General features: G+C 40.7%; 1 long non-coding RNA gene across 1 annotated transcript; it reads left to right on the forward strand.

The window, feature by feature from the left end:
- The first annotated feature begins 1945 nt into the window (after positions 1 to 1945).
- LOC122552002 lies at positions 1946 to 27558 on the forward strand. The gene is made up of 3 exons (XR_006312250.1): positions 1946 to 1998; positions 24752 to 24802; positions 26394 to 27558. It is a non-coding gene; the product is annotated as an uncharacterized LOC122552002 (long non-coding RNA).

The following is a 27558-nucleotide window of genomic DNA, read 5'->3' on the forward strand; positions in this document are numbered from 1 at the left end:
TTGCAGCATGATGCATACTTTTTCAGGGCTGGGACATTTGTACCAATCTCTGTCTTGGATTTTGAACACATTTGAACTTCTTAGTGTTCCCTCTGACTGTTTCCAATCCATCTGCTGGAGACTCAAAGAGAGTTCTCCAACCTTTGTTCTGGGGTCAACAGTTTTATATTCATATAGGTACACCATTAACTATCATCATCTAAAGTTGCTGCTCCTGCTGTATGTCTCCACTGTTGTCTTTCCAAATCTGTTGGTTTCACCACTGAAGTACATAGGCTGACATTAAATGACTGTGTACTTGCATAGTAGCTACAATCTCAACATATTATTTCCAAATCTTCCTGTTCTTTGCTTTCTGGTTCAGACTATATGTGCCTTCGTGAAGATTCTTTGATCTGATTGGTTAAATGCTTTTGCTGTTCCTTGAATTGAATTGAATTTATTGTCACATGTACCAAAGCACAGTGAAAAGCTTTGTCTTGTGAGCAATACAGGCAGATCTCAGAGTTAAGTAGCATAGGTAAGTAAATAACAGGTAAACAGCAGCAAAAACAAAAACACAGGTACAGGCGAATGTTAAGAATTTGTGAGTCCTTTCAGTATTCTAACAACAGTAGGGTAGAAACTTTTGTGAAACTGGCCAGTGCGTGTGTTTAGGCTTTTGTACCTTCTCCCCAGTGGTAGAGGTGGTAGAAAAATATTGCCAGGGTGGGATGGATCTTTCCTTGACAGTGGGCCTGGTAGATGGATTCTGCAGATGGGGGGTTGGCCTTTTATGATTGCCAAGGCCGAATTCACCCTCTCTGTAACTATGGGCAACACGGTGGCACAGTGGCTAGCACTGTTGCCTCATAGCGCCAGAGACCCGGGTTCAATTCCCACCTCAGGTGACTGACTGTGTGGAGTTTGCATGTTCTCCCCGTGTCTGCGTGGGTTTCCTCCGGGTGCTCTGGTTTCCTCCCACAGTCCAAAGATGTGCAGGTCAGGTGAATTGGCCATGCTAAATTGCCCGTAATATTAGGTATAGGGGTAAATGTAGGGGTATGGGTGGGTTGCGCTTCGGTGGGTCGGTGTGGACTTGTTGGGCCGAAGGGCCTGTTTCCATACTGTAATGTAATCTAATCTCTGATCTTGAATGGTACAGTCGCCATACCAGGTAGTGATACATCCAGGCAGAATGCTCTTGATGGCGCACCCTTGACAAGGGTATTCGCCGTCATGCCAAATTTCCTCAGCTGCCTGAGGAAGAAGAAACATTGTTGAGCCTTTGTAATCAGTGCGCCCACATGAAGAGTCCAAGAAAGCTTGTTGTGGATGACCATTCCCAGAAGTTTGATGCTCTCATTCGTTCCACCTCTGTGCTGTTAATGTGTAAGGGGGCATGAGTTACATCTTGCCGAAGGTCAATAACGAGTTCCTTGGTTTTGCTGGCATTGAGAACTAGGTTGTTCTCAGTGCGCCGTTTTTCCAGGTCTTCCCCTCCTGTCTGTAGTCTGTTTCGTCACCAACTGAGATTTGGCCGATTATGGTGGTGTAATCAGCGAACTTGTTAAAAGCATTAGGCTGGTATTTGGCGACACAATCGTGGGTATACAGTGAGTACAGTAGGGGGTTGAGTACGTACCCTGGGGGCTCTAGTGTTGCGTGTTAGTGACGATGAAATATTGTCCCCAATCTTCACTGATTGTGGCCTATTGGTCAAGAAACTGAGGATCCAGGTGCAGAGAATGGGGCTTAGTCTGACAACACTAGGTTTAGTAATCAGTCTCGAGGAGATAATAGTGTTGAAGGCTGAACTGTAGTCAATGAATAGGATTCTTACGTAGCTGTTCTTGGTATCAAGATGTTCTAGGAAGGAGTGAAGGGCAGGTGACATGGCATCTGCTATGCTCACGTACAATCTGTAGAGGTCAGAATTCTGGATCCATGCCAGATTGGCAGACATCTTTGCTAAGAGGCTCACGCAAACTCGAAGGGCAACTGCCTATGTGGTGAATGGTGAGCGTTCTTCATTTATCATTAATAACATGATCTGTGCCATTATACTTTTTCGTGCCATTTTGGTTCTTTTAATCAAATTCCTTTTTCTCTTTATTTCTGCTTGAGTGTCTGATTTGGAACGGAATTTATGCAAATCTGTCTCAGTTTTGATGCTGCTAATTTCAAAATCCATTTATCTAATTGGTTAAAGAGATACACAATTACTTGCACTGTTCACTCAGCTCTCAGCTGCTGTTTTTTTTCCCTTCAATGTGCTGTTATAAATCTTCACTTTTAGCAACTTACTTGACAAGCAATTTAAACTAGAAGGTGCAGGAGCAATCTAACTAACAGTAGATCTTGTTACATACACTGTTGCAGCAAATACTTGCCAGTATATTGTTTTCCCTCAGGACAGTTTCAGTGACATGAAACCCTAGTTTGAATTGAATGCCCTGGATTTCCTCTCATTAATACATTTGCAAGATGGTGAGCCAAACCTGCTGTTGCTTCATTAGCCATAGAGGGTCATTTGGAGGCCAGAAATCTCATTAAACACGAAGGACAGTTTGGAGGTTAGAAAATTAATTCATCATGTAGGGTAGAGGTCAGAAAGCTGTGCATTGTTGGCTTTCCACTTCTGGGAATGAGATTGGTGGGGTAAATTTAGATCTTTGGATGAGTGTATGCGGCAGAATGATACCCAGGCTTAAAGGATTAATTTTGAGGACATGTTGCACAGGTTTAATACGGCTGAACTAAATCATGTAGCCTAGTAACCTATAGCAGTTTTCTATTCAGACCATAAACGCCATTTATTAGGAATTTGTAATTGGCACTAAGGGCTGAGTTTTCAGGCTCCTCAGGTGCAGTAGTGGACGCGAGGAACTAGCGGTCTGAAAGTACTGGCATTGATCAACATACCAGCTGCAGGGCACATTCCCAGTGCCAGCAGATTTCCCCAGAAGGGAGTGGGGCAGGACTCTTCTGCTTGAAGCCAGTCGAGCAGTTTAAAAGCTCAGTGACAGCTTGTCAAGGTTGGATGATGCAATTTCTAGTGGGACACACTGGCTACCTGTCGTGTCAGAAATAAATCAGCTGAAGGAAGGGAGGAAAAGAGGGGGGAGTTGGTCATAGCTGCCACCAGAGCTTTACAATATCCCCACAGGATAGTCAGTGAGACAAAGGGGGCTGACAACTTGGTAAGGTGGTGCCCTTCGCACTGCACAGGTGACCAAAACAGTGGGCATTCAATGGCAGGATGACTGTCAGATTTTGGGCTCCAAAGATCTTTCACATAAAAGACAGAATCCCAAGAAGCAGCAGCTAGGGATGAGAGACTAAAAAGAGGAATCAAATGACAGAGCTCCCATTTAGATCACAGGGACCCAGAGCTGCAAAAGAGCTTGGTTCTCCAGATGGATGTTGCCTCATCTCTGAACACTACACACCTCAAGATACTTGTTGTCATGCACTGTAATGTCTTTCTGTGGCCTTGGCCCTCCTTGCTGTCTCCTTCCAAGGATGAGTTTGACCTTGATGGTGTCTCACAAGAAACATCACACCATAGCGTTGGTTACGGATGTCCTTTCTGCCAGGCTGAATACTTCAGTAATTTCATTGCACTCTTCCTCGCAGGGTCAGAATGCATTGAGCTTTGACTGTGTTGCTGAGCCCCCCCATGTTCAAGGCATTATTAATTACATCCATGTGGCCTCAAGTGACTGCCCACTTAAATTCATCAAGAGGAAAAGCTTGCATTTCCCAATTAATAGCTAGTAATCGCTCTACAGGAGCCCCAGACCGAGGTGCAGAGGTAATTCAAGCAATGCCTTCTGCTCGCAAGGGCAACTGTCATATAGGATATCAGGATTCTGAAGATGCAATTTCAGTACTGGGACTGATCAGATAATACCCCGAAATAATCTCCTACAAGAGGCTTGGTCACCTTTGAGTTCTCCTGTGTTCTCCAGAATCTGACTCTGCAGAGAGTGTGAACTGGGGTCAGGGAGGCACTGAAACAGAGAACAGCTCATCTGGGTAGCAGCAGGAGATGAAGGAGTGGAGGGAGATGACAATGAATGCTGAGGTGATCCTGCTGCATGCCATGTTTTTTCCTGCCACTCCAGGAAGATTCCCTCACCTCTCCCTTGCATCCTTCGATATTAAATCCTGGTTGTCCTCAATAAAGCAAAGAGACAACCCTGCTCAAGCACCAGTCCTCCAGCTCACCTGTGATATCTCTTTCTCCTCCAGCATTGTGGAAGGCATAGACACTATCCTCAGTTTTTAACATGAATACAGCCTCAGTAACCTCAGTGATGGCTGCTATAGGGTGTCTGAATAAGTCCCACATTTTAGCTGACCCACCTCCATTCCCATCCTCAATGCTGGGTAGGAAGCAGGTTTCTAGAATCAGCCATGAGACAAGAAAAGACAAGAATGTGCAATAGTAATCTGCAAGATTTCTTTGGAGTAGCTTGTGGGAAAGCCCACTAGGGAATTGACAATTCACACTTTGGTGATGTGTAATAAAGCAGACTTGATTAGGGAGCTGTAAGTGAAGGAAACCCTAGGGGGCAGTGGTAATAATATGATAGAATTCACCCTGCAGTTTGAAAGGGAGAAGCTAGAATCTGATGCAGTATTACAATTCAGTAAAGGTAACTACAAAGAATTGAGGGAGGAGCTGGCCAGAGCTGGTTGGAAGGGAAGCCTAGAAGGGAAGACGGTGGAGCAGCAATGGTAGAAGTTGCTGAGGGTAATTTGGAAGGCACAGCAGAAATTCATCTGAAATAAGAAGAACCACACCAAGCGAAGGATGTGGCAACCATGGCTGACAAGGGAAACCAGGGACAGCATATTAGCAAGAGAAAAAGCACACAATGGGGTGAAGATTAGTAGGAAGTCAGAGAATTGTAAACTGACAGAGGATACTAAAAAAGTAACAGAGGGGAGAAGGTTAAATATGAGAGTTGGATAGCTTGTGTTATATAAGATTGTGAGAGGGACAAGAGTGTATACTGGACTGCTGAAGGTGTCAGAGGAACTGAAAAGTTACTTTGCATCAGTCTTCACAAATGAAGATTACCAGCAGCATATCAGAACTTCAAGAGAGTCAGGAGCAGAGGTGAGTCTAGTGGTTATCACTAAGGAGAAGGCATCTTAGAAGCTGAAACATCTGAAAGTGGATAAATCACCTGGATCAAATGGACTAGACCACAGAGTTCTGAAGGTGGCAGCTGAAGAGTTTGTGGAGGCGTTGGTGGTGATCTGTCAGGACTCACTGGAGTCATGGAGGTGCTAGAAGACCGGAAATTGGCTGATGTAACACCCCCTGTTTAAGAAGAACCTGTCTACTTTGGGTTCCAGTATCTGCAGTTATTTTGTCTCTAAGAAGGGAGGGAGGCACAGGTCAGGAAATTTTAGGCAAGTTAGTCTGATCTTGGTTGCTGGTAAGATTGTAGAACCCATTATTAAGGATGAGATTGATGACTTGGAAGCACATGGTACAATAGGGCTGAGTCAGTACAGCTTCATCAAGGGGACGTCATGCCTGAGAAATCTGTTGAAATTCTGTGAGGAGGTCAAAAGCAAATTAGACAAAAGAGAACCAGTGTATTTCCTGAAAGCCTTTGATTTGGTGCTGCATAGGAGTTGCTAAATAAGATAACAGCCCTTGATGTCAGTGGCATGGATGGAGGACTGGCTGGCTGGCAGAATGCAGAGATTGGGGACAAAATCTTTTCTCAGGATGGCAGCCAGAGACTGCTGGGGTTCTGCAGGGTTATGGGATCACAATTATTCATGTTATACAATATGATCTGGATGAAGGAATGGAGGGCATTGTTGCTATGTTTGTGGGTGACATAAAGATATGAAAAGGATAGATCATGCTAAGGAAGTGGGGAGGCTGAGAAGGACATGGACAGGCTAATAGAATGGGCAAAGAAGCGATATATTGAAAACAATGTGAGAAAAGTCTGAAGTTAAGCATTTCAGTCAAAAGAATAGAGACATAGATGCAGACATAGACTAGTCCCTCTTTTCCCAGAAACCACTGCTCTCCGATATCAGATGTAAAGACTTAAATCAGTGACTCACCACTCCTGCCCTTCGTGCTGCTGCTACTGCTGAAAAACAGCTTTATAAGTGAGTGTTTTCTAAAGCCAAGATCCTACCTTTGGAGGGCCTCCCATCCAAACACCTCCTCTAACCTTAAACACCAGGGACACATCAGGTCGGACCTCTACAAACAGGATGGTCTTCACTTGAACCAGAGGGGTACTAATATCCTGGGTGGGAAATTTGCTGGTGCTATTCGTGTGGATTTAAACTAGCTCAGCAGGGGGATGGGAACCTGAGGTGTAGTTCCAGTGCACAGGAGGATAAGAATAGGGAGGGAATGGACAGGATTTCATGGTCACAGGACAGACAGCAAGCTGGTTTGAAGTGTGTTTACTTCAACACCAGAAGCATCCGAAATAAGGAAGGTAAGCTTGCAGCATGGATAGGTACCTGGGACTTCGATGTTGTGGCCATCTTGGACACATGGATAGAGCGGGGTCAGGAATGGATGTTGCAGGTTCCAGGATTTAGATCTTTCATTAAGAACAGGGAATATGGTAAAAGAGGGGGAGGTGTGGCGTTATTAGTCAAGGACAGTATAACAGTGGCTGAAAGAATTTTTGATGAGGATTCATCTACTGAAGTAGTGTGGGCTGAGGTTAGAAACAGGAGATGTAGAGGTCACACTGTTGTGAGTTTTTTATAGGCCTCCACAGAGTTCCAGTGATGTGGAGGAGAGGATTGGCAAAACGATTCTGGGTAGGAGTGAAAGGAACAGGATGGTCGTTATGGGGGACTTTAACTTCCCCAACCTTGATTGGAAATGCTATAACTCAGATGGATCAGTTTTTGTCCAATGTGTACAGGAGGGTTTCCTGACACAGCTTGTTGAAGGGCCGACAAGAGGGGAGGGCACACTGGATCTGTTGCTTGGTAATGAACCAGGCCAGATGTTTGATTTAGTTGTAGGTGAGCACTTTGGAGAAAGTGACCATAATTCAGTTACGTTCATTTTTGCAATGGAAAGGGATAGGTACATGCCATAGGCAACAGTTATAGATGGGGAAAGGGCAATTATAATGCGATTAAGCAAGATTTAGGATGCATAGAGTAGCGTAGCAAAATGCAGGGGACGGGGACAATCGAAATGTGGAGCTGGTTTAAGGAACAGATATTGCATGTCCTTGATAGGTATGTCCCTGTCAGGCAGGGAGGAAGTGATAAGGTAAGGGAACTGTGGTTTACTAAAGAAATTGCATCTCTTGTTAAGCGGAAGAAGGAGGCTTACGTGACGATGAGACAAGGTGGTTCAGACAAGGCGTTGGAGCATTACAGATTAACTAGGAAGGATTTAAAGAGAGAGTTAAGAAGAGTAAGGAGAGGACATGTGCAGTCTTGAGCAGGTAGAATAAAGGAGAACCTAAAGCTTTCTATAGTTATGTGAGGAATGAAAGGATGACTAGGGTAGGAATAGGGCCAGTCAAAGACAGAAGTGGGAAGTTGTGTGTGGACCCTGTGGAGATCAAAGAGGTGCTAAACATACATTTCTCATTGGTTTTCATTCAGGAAAGGGAGAATATTGTCGAGATGAAGAATGAGATACGAGATATTAGACTAGAAAGGATCGAGGTTAGTAAGGGAGAGATATTATGAATTCTCAAAGGTGTGAAAGTAGACAAGTTCCCTGGGCCGAATGGGATTTATCCGTGATTGTCTACGAAGCTCGGGAGGAGGTGTCGGAGCCTTTGGCTTTGATCTTTGAGTCATCATTGTTGACAGGTTTAGTATCAGAGGACTGGAGGATTGCAAATGTTGTGCCCTTGTTCAAGAAGGGCAGTAGAGTTGACCCAGGTAATTATAGACCAGTGAGCCTTATATCTGTTGTAGGAAAAGCTTTGGAAAGGATTATAAGAGATAGGATTTATAATAATCTAGCAAGCAACAATTTCATTGCAGATAGTCAACATGGTTTTGTCAAGGGCAGGTCATGTCTCACAAACCTCATTGAGTTTTTTGAGAAGGTGACCATGCATGTGGATGAGGGTAAGGCAATTGACGTGGTGTACATGGACTTCAGTAAAGCCTTTGATAAGGTTCCACATGGTAGGCTGTTGGAGAAAATGCAGAGGCATGGGATTAAGGGTGATTTAGCAGTTTGAGTTAGAAACTAGCTTTCTGTAAGAAGGCAGCGAGTGGTGGTTGATGGAAAATAGCAAGTTTTGTGAAGATTTGTAGCTCAGGTTGAGGTTCTGGATGTAGGTTTGCTCGTTGAGCTGGAAGGTTCATTTCCAGGCGTTTTGTCACCCTACTAGGTAACATCTTCAGTGGGCCTCAGGCGAAGCACTGTACATGATTCCTGCTTTCTATTTATATGTTTGGGTTTCTTTGGGTTGGTGATGTCATTTCCTGTGGTGATGTCATTTCTTGTTTGTTGTCTCAGGGCGTGGTAGATGGGGTCTAACTCAATGTGTTTGTTGATAGAGTTCCAGTTGGAATGCCATACTTCTAGAAATTCTTGTGCGACAAGCCACATTAGGGAGATTTAAACAATCCTTGGATAAGCATATGGATGATGATGGGTTAGTGTAGTGGAATGGGCTTAGATTAGTTCACATGTCGGCGCAACATCAAGGGCCGAAAGGCGCTGGATTGTTCTGTGTTCTAATTTCTAAATGGGAAAAGGCTTCCAAGTTTAAGGCATAAAGCAATCCTCATTCAGGATTCTGGTGAGGTTAACAATGCAATTTGGGATTCAATTTAGGACAGTGAGAATACAGAAGCAGAGATGTACCTGCTGAGGCTGTATAAGGCTCTGGTCAGACCGTATTTGGAATATTGTGAGCAGTTCAGGGCTTCGTATCTAAGGAAGTAGGTGGTGGCCTTGGTGGGGATCCAGAGGAGGTTTATAAGAATGATTTCAGAGTGTAGGGCTTGACATATGAGGAGCAGTTGAGGACTCTGTGTCTGTGCACAAATGAGTTTTGAAGGATGAAGAGTATCTGATTGAAACTTATAGCATACTGGGAATCCTGGATAGAGTACACATGGAGAAGATGTTTCCCCTGCTAGGAGAGACTCGGATCTGAGGACACAGACTCAGAGTGAAAAGATTACCTTTTAGAACTGAGATGATGAGGAATTTCTTCCACCAAAGAGTAGTGAATTTACAGAAACTAATTGCGGCAGAGGGCTGTGGAGGCCAAGTCATTGTGTGTATTTAAGACAGATAGATAGGTTCTTGACTCCTAAGGAGATAAGGGATTCAGGGAAAAGGGTGGAGAATGGGGTTGAGAAACATACTGGCCATGACCTCACGGCAGAGCAGACTCCAGCGCTGACTAGCCTAATTTTGTTCCTTTAACATGTTTTTATGGTATGTCACAAATATTCTTTTGCCCATGGTTCTAGCCAATTTTCCTCTTGAGACAAAACATTATTTGTCTCGATATATTCATGATTTATTCATTTGTTTGTTTGTTTATTGATTGATTGATTGTGTCTTGTTATCTGGGCTTTTGTAGTAAACTTAAAAGTCTGGCTCATTCAGTCAGGTGGTTTGGACATGCTCTTTAAACTAGTGTTCTTTGTTTTGAGTCCAGATCTCGTCCATTCAGGATCCTCTTGTAATTTACAATCATTCATTTTTACACGTGTTAGCAAACACAGGTTTGATTGAATTAGCAGCACTGCAGAGTAATACAGCCCAGATATGCTTCACATCAGATCTCTACTGAGAAATAGAAAGCAATTTAGTTTCCCAGTGAATACATCGTCCCTCTGTAAAACTTCACATTTGATTTTATGCATCTTGATTAAAGGGAAGACTTTCCTTGCTGTTGTCTGAATCACCCATTGTGACTTAGGTGGAAGATTATCAAAATAGTTTATTTTTTTCAGTAACAAGTAATTTAAATTTTCCTTGGTTTTGCTGATTTTCCAACAGCAGATCCTATAGAAATTCAATCAGCAATTCCAAAAAAATCAATCTGTCCCTTAACTTTGCTTGCTGTATCTCCCCTGCCTCATTACCAACCATTATGAAATGGATACCTATAATGCAATGCAATGTGATTTAGCAAGGATGCTTCATAAAAAATTAACATTTGAAAAATAAACCCTCCAAAAATTATCTCTCAAGCTGTTAAAACCAGGGAATGATTACAAACTGAATACAATGCTTATCTTAAAATTCCATTGTTACTATTTTAACAGAGGCAGGAGTCCAATTAAAATAATTTCCAGACTGAAAACAGTATGATAAGCAACATTTGTTTTTAGCTTTCTTGGTCTGTGTAACAAACCTATGAACTATAATGAATGAAAGTTTTTACAGTGAAAGAATTTTTTAGAAAAATAAACAATGCGAGCTTTTCATAAAATGAGAGCACAGTTAGGATTCATCAATAAATGTTAATCTTGCCAAAGAATAAATATATCTTTAGAAACTAAACCTAGAATTAACATAAGATTAGATGTGATGTGACAACCCTTTTCACCCAGATGGTGATGTGTTTAAAATGTGCTGCTCAGTTTGGTTGTTGGGGCAGAAGCCTGCATCTAATTTAAAAGGAACCTGGATTTCTCCCTGAAATTCTGTAACCTATGAGGCTACTGTCACAACTCACTGGGGTAGCACACTGGAAATGAAGCCCTGATATTCCCAGAGTCATCACAAAGTTACAAATAAGTCCACAACATTCTCCAATTTAACTGATGTTCAGACCCAAGTTGATAGAAAGTATGGACCAGGTTTCTGTCCTTAACAAGAACTACAAGTTATAGACTTTAGTTCCTGTTTAAGCAGTTATAAATGGTTTGCATATAGAACCATTAACTAAAACCTGACTCTCTTTATAAATTTCTTGCATACATTCAGATAGATATACAGACAAAGGAGAAAAATGGAAAGGCAGTCAAGTAGTCTTTGCTTCATGGTCTGATGATTTGGTTCTTGTTGATCTGAATGTTTCTTCCAGGCTTCCCTTTCTGAATGGTTCCACTGGTTTGCAAGAGGCACAGGGTAGCTGATTCACTGGTAAAATGCCTCTGACTTGTCAAGTAAACGTGACAGCTGGTAGCAACCGCTGAAACAAAGATTGACTGACTAGGTGTCTTCAGGTTTGAAGTGAGTTTTGACTGCAGAAAACAGAGAGACTTCTTAGGAATTGGTGGAGATCAAATCCCTTCTCTGTATGTTGTTCCTAGCCTCCAAACTGTTCAGTTACCTAACAATCAATCACATGGCTATTCATAAGAAAATATACCTCAGTTCCACTTCAATTAATGCTTGTTCAAATTGTTAGACAAACACAATGCTTGCCATAAATGTTAGGTTATTTGCTGTTCAAAACATGTAGCTATCCTTTCTAAACTCTGGTTTTAAAGCTGTTCTTTCTCATTTCAGTCCACAATTTTATACGACGTAAAAGAAAAAAACACAGTCCTTATGCTGTGGTCGAGGTGCTGGAAAGTGGAAATTGAATCTGTGATTAATTTATTCAGCTAGTGTAGACATGAGGGCCTGAATGAGGGCTCTTGTGGTGCTGTGGTAGTGTCCATTACCCCTGCACTGAGAGATCTGGGAGTTCAACTCCCACCTGCTCCAGAGGTGTGTAATAACATCTCTGAACAGGTTAATTAGAGAAAATGGGTTAAATAAAAATAAAACAAAGGACTGAATGTGCTCTCTCTCTGGTGTAACTTTTCTTCACTTCCATTAATCATCAGAAACAATTTATATTAACTCTTTCCCTTCAAATATCTCTATTATTTCATAGTCTAACAGAGGTATCATTTTATCAGAACTCTGATGGAACACAGTTTAAAGATTCCAGAGCTTACACACTCTATCTGAGAAAAGGCAAGTGCATAAGGTAAAGAGTAAGAGACAGGGTATCGGGTAAGGATGGCCGAGTAAGTAGGTGGAAGTTTGGAGTTGGAGTTGAGAGAGTTGTTTGAGAAGGTGGGGTGCTCTGGGTTGCCATCTGATGTTAGGTCTAGGCTGGTAAAAGGGGTGGCAGGTGCGTGCAAAGGTAGGGGTGGAGGGTATCATTTCTCTTGGGTGCTAAGAATGTATGTTTGAGGAGATCAGGTGTGAGGGTCAGTGAGAGACACTGGGAGTCAAGGGTGTCAGTTTTCTGACTAACCAGTAGTTAAAGCATGTTTTAATCTCTCTTACTGTCCTTGGGTAAATTTAAATTAAATATGCTGGAGCCCTCTGAGGTCTTCACCTCTAACTCAAAACCAGGGACATTTTTAGAAGGTTCGAGATGCTGTCAAATTACCCTTTGGTCATCTCATTTTCTTGGGCAATTATTGTTTAGCCATGCACTGGGGAGTCTGCAGGCTATTATTGTACATCTTTCACAACACATCCAGTATCAAATGTTTCGGAGACTGGAAAATTGGACTGCACACAATATTCCTACTGTCACTTTAATATGGTTTTATATAGGCTCATCATTGTCTTGATTTTTATATTCTGTACCTCTTGCCATTAAAACCCAATATTTCAATAGTTTTTATGGTTTTATCTGTTTAAGGTGCTGCTTTTAATGTCCTAGATTAAAACATGTGGACTGGAAGTCAAGAGAGAATGTCAGATAATGATGCCCTTTTGAGGAACTGAAAGTCTTTATCACATCCCATGTATTATGTTAAATGTTCCTTAACAGTATTGCAAATTCTGTTGAGAATAACATCAACTATTAAATTAACTATTCTATGGGCAGAAATAAAAGAAATACTTTGTATTTTACTTGAGATTCATCAAAAATTGGAAGTCATGGCAGCAAAATGGAAACATGAATGTATAACAGTACACAACAATGCTTAATGAGCTGGTTGGAAAATCTTTGTCATGATGAGCCATTTTTACTCTTAATTGCTACCAATTAGAAAGAGTTCAAACAATCGACCATGGTGGATTTGCACAGAAACGCCTTCCACGCTCATTCATGGGAAGTCAAGTTTCCGAGAATGTAATTAAGTTGTTATGCTATTTTAACAAACTAATTCTCCAAAAGAATGTCAATATTCCCTGTTATGTAAACATACAGACTGATGTGCTTCGTAAATTATGATTTATCCCATTTATGGGATGATGCAATTCTCCAGAGTCTTAGCCGAGAAATGCCAAGTTACTGTTCCCAGCTAAATTTGAATTTCCTTCATGTAAAAGCATTTTAAATGAAACTTGCATATGCACATACAATTTTCATTTAAATCTGCACAGCAGTTTTAATACACATTTAGTTTCAACATTAAAAGAGTCAATAAGCTCAGGAGCTTTCTCTGACTGAGGGAGCAGCACGGTGGCTCAGTGGTTAGCACTGCTGCCTCACAGCACCAGGCACCTGGGTTCAATTCCCGCCTTGGACAACTGTCTGTGTAGAGTTTGCACATTCTCCCAGTGTCTGAGTGGGTTTCCTCCAGGTGCTCCGATTTCCTCCCATGGTCCAAAGATGTTCAGGTTAGGTGAATTGGCCACGCTAAATTGCCCATAGTGTTAGGTGTAGGGGAATAGATCTGGGTATGTTGCTCTTCGGAGGGTCGGTGTGGACTTGTTGGGCTGAAGGGCCTATTTCCACACTGTAAGTAATCTAATTTAATATTGAAAATGTTACGAGGAAAGCTAAAAGATATTCTGACTTTTGTAAATTATGATGTCGAAGTTGTTATATAAGATTATAAGGAGCTGAAAGGGTTAATACAGGAGTGCGATTAGCATTATCTACTTTGATAGTGTTATATAGGTTTAATTGCTGACATAACAGTGTAGCATCTCAAATGAAAAGTCCTATCACCCATGATGTCTTCTTATCCTCTTAGTCTCTGTAGCTTGACCATAGTTTCTATCATGTAATAAATGATATCTTTTATTGAGCAAGAGCCCCTTTTTATAATATGTGAAGTCTTTTTTTCTGTACCAGACTAGACTAAGCAGGCCTGTAGATTCCTATGCTGAAAGACAATGATGGCAGCAAACATACCTTACATGTGCAATAGTGCAAAAAGCTTGATGAGCAGCAGTCTGGATTGCTCATATAGTGAAAGTGAAAATGTTGTTTGAATTTAAAGGGAGCATGGAAAAACAACAAGTGGACAACCACATTTTATCTAGTTGAAAAGCATGGTGTTAGAAAAGCACAGCCGGTCACTTTTATATAGTTCAGAACTGTAACTGTTCTGCAGTTTAAACAATGACTTCAACACTCATAAGACAATAGTCTTGTTAATGAGTAAAGAACATGGTCAGCCAAGCTACCTGACTGGCTGGGAAGGAAATAGACAGAAAAGGGTGCATCATTGGCATTGCCAATGAATATCATGCTGTCCACAAAGTCTAAGGCCCCTCACCTGAAGCAAGACAGCTTCCTGAGCAAATTAGCTCCTGGTCTAATAGCGGTCTCTACACAGTGTGCAGATCTGCAAGGTCAAGAATTTGTCTAGTTTTCTGTGATCTCAGCTCACCACTTGCAACATTGGAAAAGTGGCATGCATTCTCTGCTCAGATGGAAAACTAGAATCTGAACAAACAACTTGCAGACATATAGATCTTTGAAATATTAACTCATCCACTGCAGTTCGTAGGAATGCTATCAAGGAGAGTTTGGCCATCAAACATGTAAGGGGATATTTGGAGAGATAATTAAGAGCTTTGTCAAAGGGATAGGTTTTAAGGAACATTTTAATGCAGATGGATGAGATGTAGCAAAGGAATCCCAGAGCCACACAGCTGAAGACACAGCGAATGGTAAAGTGAGTTAAACTGGGGATGCTCATGAAGCAAAAATTACAAGTTAATTTAGAATTAGGCAAAATTACAGAGATAGGAAGGGTCTAAAGATGTGCAGGTCAGGTGAATTGGCCATGCTAAATTGCCCGTAGTGTTAGGTAAGGGGTAAATGTAGGGGTATGGGTCGGTTGCGCTTCAGCGGGGCGGTGTGGACTTGTTGGGCCGAAGGGCCTGTTTCCACACTGTAAGTAATCTAATCTAATCTAATCTAATCTATGATTTGGAAACAAGCATAAAAATTTTAAAGTTGAGGTTTTGCTTAACCAGGAGCCATTTCAGGTTATGGAGCAGAGGGATAATGGATGAAAGAGATTTCATCAAGTTAAGACCAGGGTAGCAGAGTTTTAGATAACCTGAAATTTAGAGAGGGCAAAATGTGGGAGACTGGTCAATTATATCTTGGGATGGTCAAAAGGTAAGAAGGCAGGGTAATGTTTCATCAGCAGTTTGCTGAGTTAGGGTGGAATTTGGTAATGTTGCAGATGTAGAAATAGATAGTCTTAATGTTGACATGCTTAAGAGGTCAGAGGCTCATCTCATGATCAGCATGGTGGCTCAGTGGTTTGCACTGCTGCCTCACAGCTCCAAGGTCCCAGGTTCGATTCCAGCCTCAGGCGACAGTCTGTGTGGAATTTGCGCATTCTACGTGGTTTTCCTTCGGATGCTCCGGTTTCCTCCCACAGTCCAAAGATGTGCAGGTCAGGTGAATAGGCCACGCTAAATTGCCCATAGTGTTAGGTGCATTAGTCAGAGGGAAATGAGACTGGGTGGGTTACTCTTCGGAGGAGCTTGACATTTTTCAGCAATTTTAATAAGTAATTTTTTTAATATAGCCTTCAAATGGGTACATTTTTCTGGATAGTTTGTTGACAGCAGCTTTTTTTTTAACCCAAATACACTTTAGTGACAATTGATTATTTTTGTGGTTTTGGCTGCTGATTGATCTATGCACTCAAATGAAAATTAAATACTGTGGATGCTGGAATTTTGAAAACAACAGAGGAAATGCTGAAGAAACTCAGCAGGTCTAGCAACATCTATGGGGAGAGAAACAAAGTTAACCTTTCAAGTCTGATATGAGTCCTTCAGAACTGAAAACACTGTTCTTACAGAATGGACTTCTGAGCAGTCATATTGGACTCGAAAAATTAACTCTGTTTCTCTCTCTACACATGTGACTATTCCAGGCATTTCAGTTTTGAAAACTTGATTGAAATCACAAAATATTTATTCAATATGTGATTTGTTGATAAAGCAGTGCATTGATTTCAATTTAAAAAGAAATCCATGTCATCAAATGAACAAGTATCTGAATAGGGGGGGGGTTGGCGGGAAATGGGCCAGGTGCTGGCAGGTGGGACTAGATTGGGTTGGGATATCTGGTCGGCATGGACGAGCTGTACATCTCTATGATTCCATGACTCTAATCTAACAAAAACAGAAACATCATTTATGTGAATTTATGTGTGAATTTATGTAGCTGACTCATCTGCTTTCTCACCATACAGTTCATATCAGGATCATGTCTATTGTTTTACTGATGTTTGCATACTGAATCTATTCAGTCTTTACCAAAAATCAAATTATAAAGCCAGAGAACCACCTGAATTTTGGAAACAGCAGAGACACCCTATTCAAAAATGAATAAAGCTGTGTGCTTCAGTTTATTATTAAATAATCAAGGAGTGATAATTTGGTAAAACCGCAATAACTGCATGAAATAAATAAAAGTTACTTATGCATTAATTTTGTTTGAGAGATTTTTAAACTATCATCCAGTTTTGCTGTATAGGAGACAAAACATTCAAATGTTAAACAGCTGTTGCATTAATGAAACATGGGATTGCAGTTCGACAGAATAAACATATTATTGTAATATGTACGTGCTGCTTTTCAGAAAGGATGACTAGCTTCACTAAGAAAAGCAAAATGATAAAGAAGGGTGTAATGTGACAGGATCATGGTACAATGGATGGGGCATGACCTATTGCACTCAAAATTGAGACAGAGGAACATAAAAGACGGGAAGGCGCCAAGTGGAGTGCTTTCCTATCTGATCCGGCTGTGTCTGTGATAAACTGAGGAAGTAGGTTCAACAAGGAGGGAGGTACTTTCATTCTAGAACAATTATAAAGACTAGAATGAATAGATATTTATGGTGAAGCTCAGGCACCAGGCCAACTGTAAAGCAAAGCAGAAGTCAGCTGAAGCAATACTTAGAAAGAAATGCTGGCCAGTTTGTCTCTTAAGTTTTCTAATAAACCACAAGCAATTTCTTCACACACAAGCTTAAAGCAGAAAAGCACCAGCCACATATGGAGAATTTATTTCAGATCTCTTTTGCAGATACGTTATTTAGCATTTACTGAGTTTCTGTCTCAAAGGATTTAAATCAGAAGTCATTTTTCTTTATTGCTGCACACTTAACTGTCTTCCTGTAATTTCTTTGCTTGTTTATACTGTCTTGCACTGAGAATTATTTTTCACAACTGTAGATGGAAATGGATTTTCGCAAACAACTTGCCAATGAACAAGTGCTCTGCATTACATTACTAATTGATTTTGATTGTACTTTGTATCCTATGGTCATTCATATAATTTATCTAACTAAAACTGAATATTTCAGAATTGTGTATTTTGCTAGTCACTTAAAATGGGTTCACTGTGAGCAGTAATTCTTCTGACCATGAAGTTGAAAATGGGCAGAAGTTAGAAAGGATTACCATATGCCCATTGCTTATGATGCAGATATTGCACACACTCATGTCACTTGGTAACTGAGATGACTGTAGTGGATAACCAGCACTAAGCATTCTGTTGAATGGATGCACATTTGAAGAGAGGATGCAAATCATAAGCAGCTTAAAGCCATCCTGCAGTTCTTAAAAAGGAAGTGAGATTGAAACTGAAGCAAGTGCTGTAGATTGTTTGAAAGTAACTGAGACACATGCAATGCTTAATAATTAAATTAGATTCCCTACAGTATGGAAACAGGCCCTTCAGCCCAACAAGTCCACACTGACCCTCCGAAGAGTAACCCACTCAGAACCATTTCCCTCTAACGAATGCACCTAACACTATAGGCAATTTAACATGGCCAATTCACCTGGCCAGCCCACCTTTGGACTGTGGGAGGAAACCGGAGCACCCAGAGGAAACCCACACAGACACGGGGAGAATGTACAAACCCCACACAGACAGCTGCCCAAGGCTGGAATTGAACCTGGGTCCCTGGTGCTGTGAAGCACAGTGCTAACCACTGAGCCACCGGTGGAAAGATGGATCCAGGTTTTACTGGTATGCACTGGTACAGGATCTAAAGAGTAGGAGATATGTGGTCCATGTATCTTATCTTCATGCACTTAGCCCATACCTCTGGCATCTCACAGCTTGCATTCACTGCATTCACCAATGACAACCATATCACCTAATCACATTGCATCACATTCATTGGCATACTTCTCTCTCTCTCTTTCTCTCTCTCTCTCTCTCTCTCTCTCTCTCCTTTCTCTCTTTCTCTCTCTCTCTCTCTCTCTCTCTCAGGCAGCAAGTATTAACTGGTGAGATTTGTTACATCTAATTTTACTGTGTGGACGTAGACTGTGATTGCCATTATTGGAGTCTACTTAGATAGAGTTGCGGTAGCAACAGTGGGGTGAAACCATTAGAAATGATATCATCCTCATAATTAATCCTCCTTGTCACATCCCATTTCTCCCTCTTCCTGCAAGTTCTGATTTGTTTTCCTCCAGCTAAAGAAAATAAAGCCTGTTAATAGAGAGCCTCAGTGAACTGATTTACACAACATGCTGGCAAACTGGAAGATATTTCAATGATCACCTGTTCCAGCCTGGAAAGAGTCAGATGCATGAAAGTTCATGACCACAGTCACCTTAACAGACACTGACAATTCCATCTGTGCCCTGCTGTGGTGACTGTAACAGTGAGGAAGTCTTTAGTGAGATGCAAATCTCACAAACTACTCTTGGCTGAACTTCATGTAAGATTATGTCTGTGTATCTAGGGTGGATATGGCCTCCTGCTGTTGTCGCTTCCCCTCCTTTAGGTGACTCACCCTGCTCTTTCACCTTTGTTCATTCTCTGTGTCATGCTGTAGACTGAGGGAGTATCCAGTATAGCACTCATTTCTGAGAATAAGTGATTTGTATAGCATCCTTGAGGTTAGGACAAGTCTTTCAGGGTGTGTCACACCACTCTTTAACAACTTAAAAAAAAACTCTAGAAATCACACATTCCTCTACAATTGCCATGGCAGCCAGTTGAAATTAATCACGTGCAGTAATAGTGTATTTAGTGTGAGGGGTAAGAGTCCTTACTTCTGTTGAATGCATGTTTAGCTGTGTGAGACTGAGATTAACTGGAATACTGAAATCCAAGTTGGCAGAAATAGCACAATTCAGTGCTACATACAGATTGACACTACCACAGTAAGCCTACACTACACACTTCTGGTGGACATCCCCTGCACCTATACTCTCTGATGGATGTACCAGAGTGGCATCAAGACGTAGACATGTTCCTCTAGCATTAAATAAAATCAAAGACTTCAATTTTGCTGAAGCTGAATACTTAATAACTATATAATTGAACTTAGATTTTGTTTTGCCTGAGCATTGGACAGTGAATGACAATTAATCCGGTGCAAAGAGGCAAAGGTTAATATTGCTGAAGAGAAAAACATTGCTGAAGTTTTATGTCTTGCTTTCATCAGGACAAATGTGAGTGCGCCAAATTTCAAATGATAACAACAATTTATACAACAGGTGAAATGGTGCTGAGTGGTTGGCCAATTGAATTTGATTGTTTTTTTCCATGACAATGCCATGGCCAGTGAGGAGCTATAGTCTCCAAAGGTTATCAAGTGTCTCCCAATGGTTGACATCTGTAGCTTGTTGGAGGATCTCCTTCCAAGTGAACCAGGTTGGCACTAATCACCTGTGGTCATCATGGCCACCATAGCCTTTGCTTCTCGCCATGTTTCTGTTGCTGATATTTGTAAAATCTCATAATTTGCTGCTCGCAAGTGAATCATATTTTTGATAATTATGTTTGTCAAGGCTGACACTTGTGTATTACTTGCGCTGACTAGATTAGTCAGATTGAGAGAGCACTCGGATTTGCTTTCTGGTCTGATTTCCACAGATCATGAGCACTGGGCATTACAACACTGTGGTATTAAATGCCTCTGCCCCTTAGCCAGGAACAATCATCTTCTGAAAACAATTCCACTCAATGTTAAATTGGTCTGCACCACCCAAAAATCTGCATGCATATCTGTGCAAGATCCCCACGGAATTGTTATGAAGCCGTCAAACTGCACCGGTCAAGTCGCATCTTGAAGCAGAGTTAGTAGATGGCTCTTAGGAGACATCTTTAAAGATCCTTGCATATAGTCAAGATACAGATGCCAAGGAATCTTATAAGAGAAACTACATTGATAACAATTGTTGCAATTAAGGAAAAAAATGGGATATTGAAGATGCTGCTCAGTTTGTGCCAGGTAGGCTTTTCAGAACGATAACCTTTAACCAATTGCACCTTGAACAACATCTCAGAGCAGAGAGAACTGGAGCTCCTGGAATACAAAAGTTCTGACAATTCTACATCATTTCAGGAAGAGGACCATGAGGTGGAACAAGCAGATGAAGGCCCTGTGCTTTCAAATGTAACTGCGAGTGGTGCCCAGGCTGATTGATTCACATGGACATTAATTTTGGTGAGGCACTGCAGCCAGTTAACACGTCAAATTCTGACCCAATTGTGTTGGCCCTTCAGCAGTATGCCCAGCACAAATCAATCCCACAATCAATGATTCATCCCTGTCACTGGCAAGGACTGTTCCTTTTATTCTTGCCATGTTATTCTTCACAAGGCAGCAGGCAAAAATGGCGATAACAGAACAATGGAAATTTGAATTACATTTTATGATTTTTAAACAGAAATGTCACAGTTAAACACCCAAGTGAGTACCTTTGTTCAACTACTAATCCTTTTTCTTCCCATCTGTATGACTCAGCTGTGGTGTTAGTTCTATGGCTTTAGCAGAGTTAGAGGCAGGCTGATCATTTCCAAGCTTTGACTGCTAAGATGTGCTTTGAAGCCTAGGGATCTTGCCAAAAATTGAAAGATTGTTCCAGATGTGAACACCAGAACAGAGGAAATATGTGGGGCACTTGTTGACTTGGAGGCAAGGAGTCAGAAGCAAAAGTGCCTTGGGCATAATTTTCACTTTCTTGTACCTGTTCTCCATCACGAGTTGCCTAATGTGAATGTCACATCTACTACCCATCTCTAATTGTCCCAGAAACCTATTAAGAAGCAACCACATTGTTAGTTGTGGTGAGGTGTCCTGAAGGGTGTGAATTGTTCTCCAGGGCCAACTTGCCACATTATTGCCAAGTCTCTCCACTTCTCTTAACACATCTAGGGAAAAGAAAGTCAGGCCCATATTATGAAGAGTATGATTTTTTCACGTGTTACCTTGGATTTTGAAGGAAGTGCATGACCTCAAATAGTAGTTACTTGGGTAACCGGGGTGCATTTCTCTCTTGTGCATTTAGCAGGTTCGTATCCTTACAAACAACAACACTGCAAGGCATTAATAATTCTATAATAAAAGCAAGAGTGTATAACCATCTTGGTTAGATTAAAGATCCTTAATCTGAAGTATTAACTCTGCTACTTTCATCACAGGTGCTGCCTGATTTGCTCAACATTTCCTGCATTGTTTTGTTTGTATTCCAGCATTTGTTTTATTCTGATATTCAGGTAAAGAAACAGTCTTGAAATTTGAGCTGTGATGGAATCCTACCATTGAATCTACTCTTGTAGGTGGAGTATTTATATATTCTTACCTGTATGCATTTTATTTCACATTTTTCATTCGTTAAGAAATATTTGGTTAACCCTTTTGGTCCAAACAACATAAAATTAATGTGCTCTTATTGAAGAAAAAACTGACCCCAAAACAAGTAGTTATTCCTTTAATTATTTTGAATGTACATTTAGATTAGATTCCCTACAGTGTGGAAACAGGCCCTTCGGCCCAGCAAGTCCACACCTACCCTCTGAAGAGCAACCCACCCAGACCCATTCCACTACATTTACCCCTGACTAATGCACCTAACACTGTAGGCAATTTAGCATGGCCAATTCACGTAACCTGCATGTCTTTCAACTGTGGGAGGAAACCGGAGAACCCAGAGGAAACCCACGCAGACATGGGGAGAATGTGCAAACTCCACACAGACAGTTGCCTGAGACATGAATTAAACACAGGTCCCTCACGCTGTGAGGCAGCAGTGCTAACCACTGAGCCACTGTGAGGCCCCATTGTAATATTTATAAAATTATAAACAAATTATTACTTAATGATTATAAAATGAATTTGAAACAAATCTAATCCAATGTTACATTTTTAGTAAAATTTATCATAACTTTTATCTTATAATGTTTAATATATATTTGCTTATTTTACACACTGAAGATTGTTACTCTACAGATATTGTTATACACTGATTTTAATCTATCTTTCTTTTGTTCGCAACCTTGGGATGCTCCTGTCTAGTTATCATAACAAAATTAAAACAGCCATACTAAATCTCAGGAAGGAAAAGCTTTTATTTTGTCAATGATACCTGCATTTTGCAGAATTGAATTCTTTAAAATGCAAACTAGTTACAAAATGAGAAGCTGAATCATCATTAATGTTTATTTTAACTCACTGTATGAGTTTCTAAAAACTATGGGTAAATCCAAAACTCAAGTTATCTACGTTAATAAAGGTCATCCAAATTTGGCAGGAAAATGAGTTGCGAACAATATCCTTATAATTTCTCATGAGAATTCCCACAGTCTGATTTTGCACCCTAACAATGAGGCCATATGGCTCAACATGAAATGCTGTTGCCTTATTCATAGAATTGTTAATGCTTTACATTATTATTGATTGTCGGATAACAACCTGCTAATATGCTCACAATACAAAAGAAAGAAATGCATCCTGGTTACGACTGTTTGATGTCATGCACTTCAAAGTCTAAGGTAACGACCACCTTGGATGTAGTGGGAGAGGTGGAAAGACTTGGTAACAATGTGGTAAATTGGCCCTGGAGAAAAACTCAGACCCTTCCTGGCACTTCATTGCAACTAACAATGTGATTGACTCTTAACTGTCCTATGGGACAGTTAGGGATAGGCAATAAGTGCTGGTGAAACCAGTGACCTCCACACCTTGTGAATGGTCTTTTTTTAGAAATTAAACTTAGGGGTCAGGAAGTCCTTGGGCAACTTTCTCACCTGCCATGAATTAAAGCCTTTGCATGGACAATTAATTGTCACAATGTGTCTCAATGTGCCAACTTCCTGAACACCTACCACCCTGTCCTGGTTGAGAAAGGTGCCAAGTGTTATGACCAAATGGGACAACATTCCCCAAATTCATTATTCCTAACCTGAGAGTTTAACAGTTGGCATATCCTACCTGGAACAGTAATGTACTGGCTCCTCTTCTTTTTTTCACCCACTCCTCAGTTGGATTCAACAAGGTTAATTTACAAAACATCCCTTCCCTAGCATATACCTTTCTCTCACACCATATACATTTATTTTCCAAAAGAGACAATTTAACCAGGCTTTCTCAAATTAATAACATGAATAAAAAGAGTAATTTTATTAATTACTTAAAAGAAATGGCATTCCTACACAAATACACAGATTTGGAATAAGAGAAAGAAAAAGACAAAAGTAAAATAAAAAGAACAGGTCAGTTTCTGAATTGCTTGTGAAGAGAGGAGAATAAGTATTGTGGTCGTTGCAATAGAGGTTACCAGTTTTATGACATTGGTAGTTGAGCATTAATTTACATAATCCTTAATTTTGTAGATTAGTTGAGATTCTATACTTCTCATTCCCTTTGACAGTGTTTAAATTCCAGTGGGAGCCAGAGTCCTTTTGTGGTTCCTCTTTCCCTTTCTCTGATTTGCAGCACTCAGAATAAAAGAGAGTTTGTGTCCACAAAACAGGAGTGATCAGGGGCTAGTTCTTTGACTGTGACCCCTATACAACTTCTGTCAATCTGGGTGGAGAGGGGTGGGGGGCCAAGAAAATCACTGACGCTCACCAGTCAGCTCTTAGTGAGCTGATTGGCAGCTTTCTCAGTGGTGTGGGTAGCATGTTAGTTGTTATAAAAAAAATTCCACCCTAGGCATCTACACATGTTTTTCACTTGATATGATACTACAGGAGCTTCAGATAAAGCAAAATTAATGACAATGGAGAGTTTTGATGAACAACATTCAGTTTTTCAGATGTTATTTGACATGTTGTACAATTTCCAGCATTTACTATGGTACTTGGATTTTTCCAAACCTTCATCGTTTTGGCTCATTGCAGCATTCCACCTCTCTTTCTGCTCAGTGACATTTGAAATCAGATCTAGCAAGCTGCTCCAGATAATGTGCACTGTTTAGGATCTGCAGTTGTGCAGGATACTTTCGTTGATGCTAACTCCATACACAATTGGGGACCCTTCTTGAGGCATGCACCAACCCAGCAACATGCTTATGTTATGATATGGGGAAACCCTTCTGCTAATTTAAACAAGCCACACAGAAAATAATCACCTCATGCTGTAATCTGTTAAAATTCAAGAGACAAAGAACTGTTCTAGAGGTCACTATTTAAAGTAAAAATGAACAATTTTATTCTTTAAGTCCAAAAGAGAATATTAAAACCAACAATTATTTACAACTCCTTTCTATTAATCCTATCTGTTACTAGCCATTCTACAATACTAGTTGAATAAAAAAAAATCCCAGTTAAGATTTTACAGGAATAAATAATCACGTATCAAACCCAGTCAGCTTTGCCAATTCTCCTTTGTAGGTTCTCTCCAAGTCGGCCTCGATGTTCTGCTGCAAACTGCTCCACAGACAGGTACCTTTCAGAGAGCTTTTAAGCTAGCAGTCTACATTTGTTGGTCTTTGGCAGTTTCCCCAAACTGTTCAAAATGTTTGATTTTATACCTCAAAATATTAGATAGTTTCATTGGTTTTAATATTATCAAAATACTAAATTCAAGTTTGATTGGAGTTTGGTATCTTGGGGCATAATTTAAACTGGCTGAATTTGAATTTGTTTTTGTTTCATACCAACCTAGCTGCTGCTGCTTGTTTTGAGCGAATGTTACCTTGTTACCTTGTTCAGGACCCACTGTGCTTTGTCAGTCCTTGCTACCTTTACAATTCTCTTAAAGGTACAGTGCACCTCTACACTTTCATAACACTGAGCATGATTATTTCAATGAGTAGGCAGCAGGAAATATTTTCAATGTATAGACTAGGCATTATAACCCATGTCACCCTAGTGCCCAATGGTCAGTCTGATCCCCTTATCCCTTCTTTGTATGTTCTGAATTGTGACTGAAGCTCATTTGCTGGAGATTAAGTGACAAATTTTCAGCTTCACAGGGCTCAGATTATTTTTTGCATGCAAAGCAGAGGTAAAAGGGCACGAGACCAGCCAAATTCACCAGTTTTAAGAGACACTCAGATGAAAGACAGGTGGGATGATAACATTATCTTATTGATTCTGCAATCCACATGGACTCCCAGCTATTGTTGGCCACTGATGGAATGTGATTGCTCCACTTACACTACTGATTATACAGGTTGAATAGGTAGCTTGTCAAATCTACTTCATCTGAGTGCACCCATTCAAAAGGCTTTTTCAGCCATCTACACTTTGAAGATAAACAATTAGTTGTCTTCAGAATAATCAGTGCTGTGCATGCCCTAATAAATTTGTTGCATGATTCTAAAAAATGCTGTTATTCTCATTATTCCCCATTGTCAGCATTAAATTGTCATTTGCTGGGGCTGGTCATGAGATCCCAATTTATCAGCACATAAGAACATGCGAAATAGGAGCAGGAGTAGGTCCTTTGGCCTCCTCAGGCCTGCTCCACTTTCTAGCAGATATGGCTGATCTGATTGCATCCTTAATTCCACCTTCCTGCTTTGACACCCCCACCCCATAACCTTGACTGTCTCAACAAACAAAAATCTGTCCAACTCAGTCTTGAATGTGTTCAATTATCCAATCTCTACTCCTTCTGAGGAAGGGAATTCCAAATGCTAATGACTCCTGAGAGATGAAATTCCTCCTCATTTCCACCGTGCCACAGAGTGCAATGGAGGTAGAATCGATCAACAGATTCAAGAAAGAGATGGATATGTTTCTGGTGAAAAGCAGGATAAAGGTCTATGGGGAGCAGGCAGGAAATTGGAGTTGAAGCTAGGGTAAGATCAGCCATGATCAAGTTAAATGGTGGAGTGGGCTTGAAGGGCTGCTTTGCTTATGCGAGCTCCTAATTCCTGAATTGAATAGGAGTTCCTTTATTTTGAAAATATGCCCAAGTTATAAATTCCTCAACAAAGGTAAACTACAACTATCTATAGTTTCTCTCCGTTTAAACAATGGATGTTTTTCAATTTCAGTCAGTAATATGCCTTGTCTCTTTATTCAGGTGCATTCAAAATGCAAAGGAGACTCCTCTCTTATTCATCTACAAGGCACGTGTCAGGAGTGTGATGGAATTGTCTCCACTTGTCTGGTGAAGTACGGCTCAAACAACACTGGGAAAAACCACCCTGACCCTGTCCAGGACAAGTAGTCAACTTGTGTGGCACTCCAAGTACTAATTTCAACATTTACTCTCTCTCCATCACACCATCAGAGGCAGCAGTGTGTACTATCTACAAGATGCACTGCAGTAACTCACCAATGCTTCTTTGACAGTACTTTTCAAACCTTTGACCTCTACCAGCTGGAACAATAAAAGTATCAGAATGCATTGGAGTGCCAGCACCTCCAAGTTCTCCTCCAAGACACACACCATCCTAATTGATCATTCTCTGTTGCTAGGTTAAAATTATTGAGATCCCTTTCTAACAGTACTGTGGGTGTCGCTACAGTCCAAGGCATTCAGCAGCTCATGATCACCATTGGGGAATGGGTGTTAAGTGCTGTCCTAACTATTAATATACATACCCTGTGAAAGAATAAGAAAACAATCCTGCCTCCTATTCATCCAAACAGACTGGATATACAGCAAGTCAGTTATCATCTGGAGAAAGAAAAAGATGAGTTCAGATGTTTTATATCTGTAGATTTTGTCAAAATAATCCATCAGCGTGCTTTTGACTGAATGGACACACCTAAAATGTTCTTGCCTGTGAACTCTTTTAGTTTTAACCTAGTATCATTGGTGATCTGTGCCCAATAGCATATGGCAATCAGTAAAATTCAATATAATTGGATTTTAATGCAGCATGTCGGTATTTTCTGTGGAACCAAGCAAACTGTTTTATACTGAAGTTAATTTTCCTTTCATGAAATTAATTCCATCACAAAGAGAATCAGCTACAGGATAAAATGCTGCCTGTGTGTGTACTTCCTACAATCGTCATGAATCTTTCATTCTTTTCATGAAACTCTTCCACAACTGAGTTGTGAATCAATTGAAACTGGAAAATATTCTTGACTCTTGGTGAAAGGTGACAGTAGGTTCATAGCTATATAACAGCCCACAAACATGATTCCCCTCACGGCTTTTCAGAATTCACACAACTGGAACTGGTATCATGCCTGTTTAATCACTTTGTGCTTTTGTCATCCATAAAACAAATTAG

This window comes from Chiloscyllium plagiosum, chromosome 7, assembly GCF_004010195.1.
Source record: "Chiloscyllium plagiosum isolate BGI_BamShark_2017 chromosome 7, ASM401019v2, whole genome shotgun sequence".
Lineage (NCBI taxonomy): Eukaryota > Metazoa > Chordata > Chondrichthyes > Orectolobiformes > Hemiscylliidae > Chiloscyllium > Chiloscyllium plagiosum.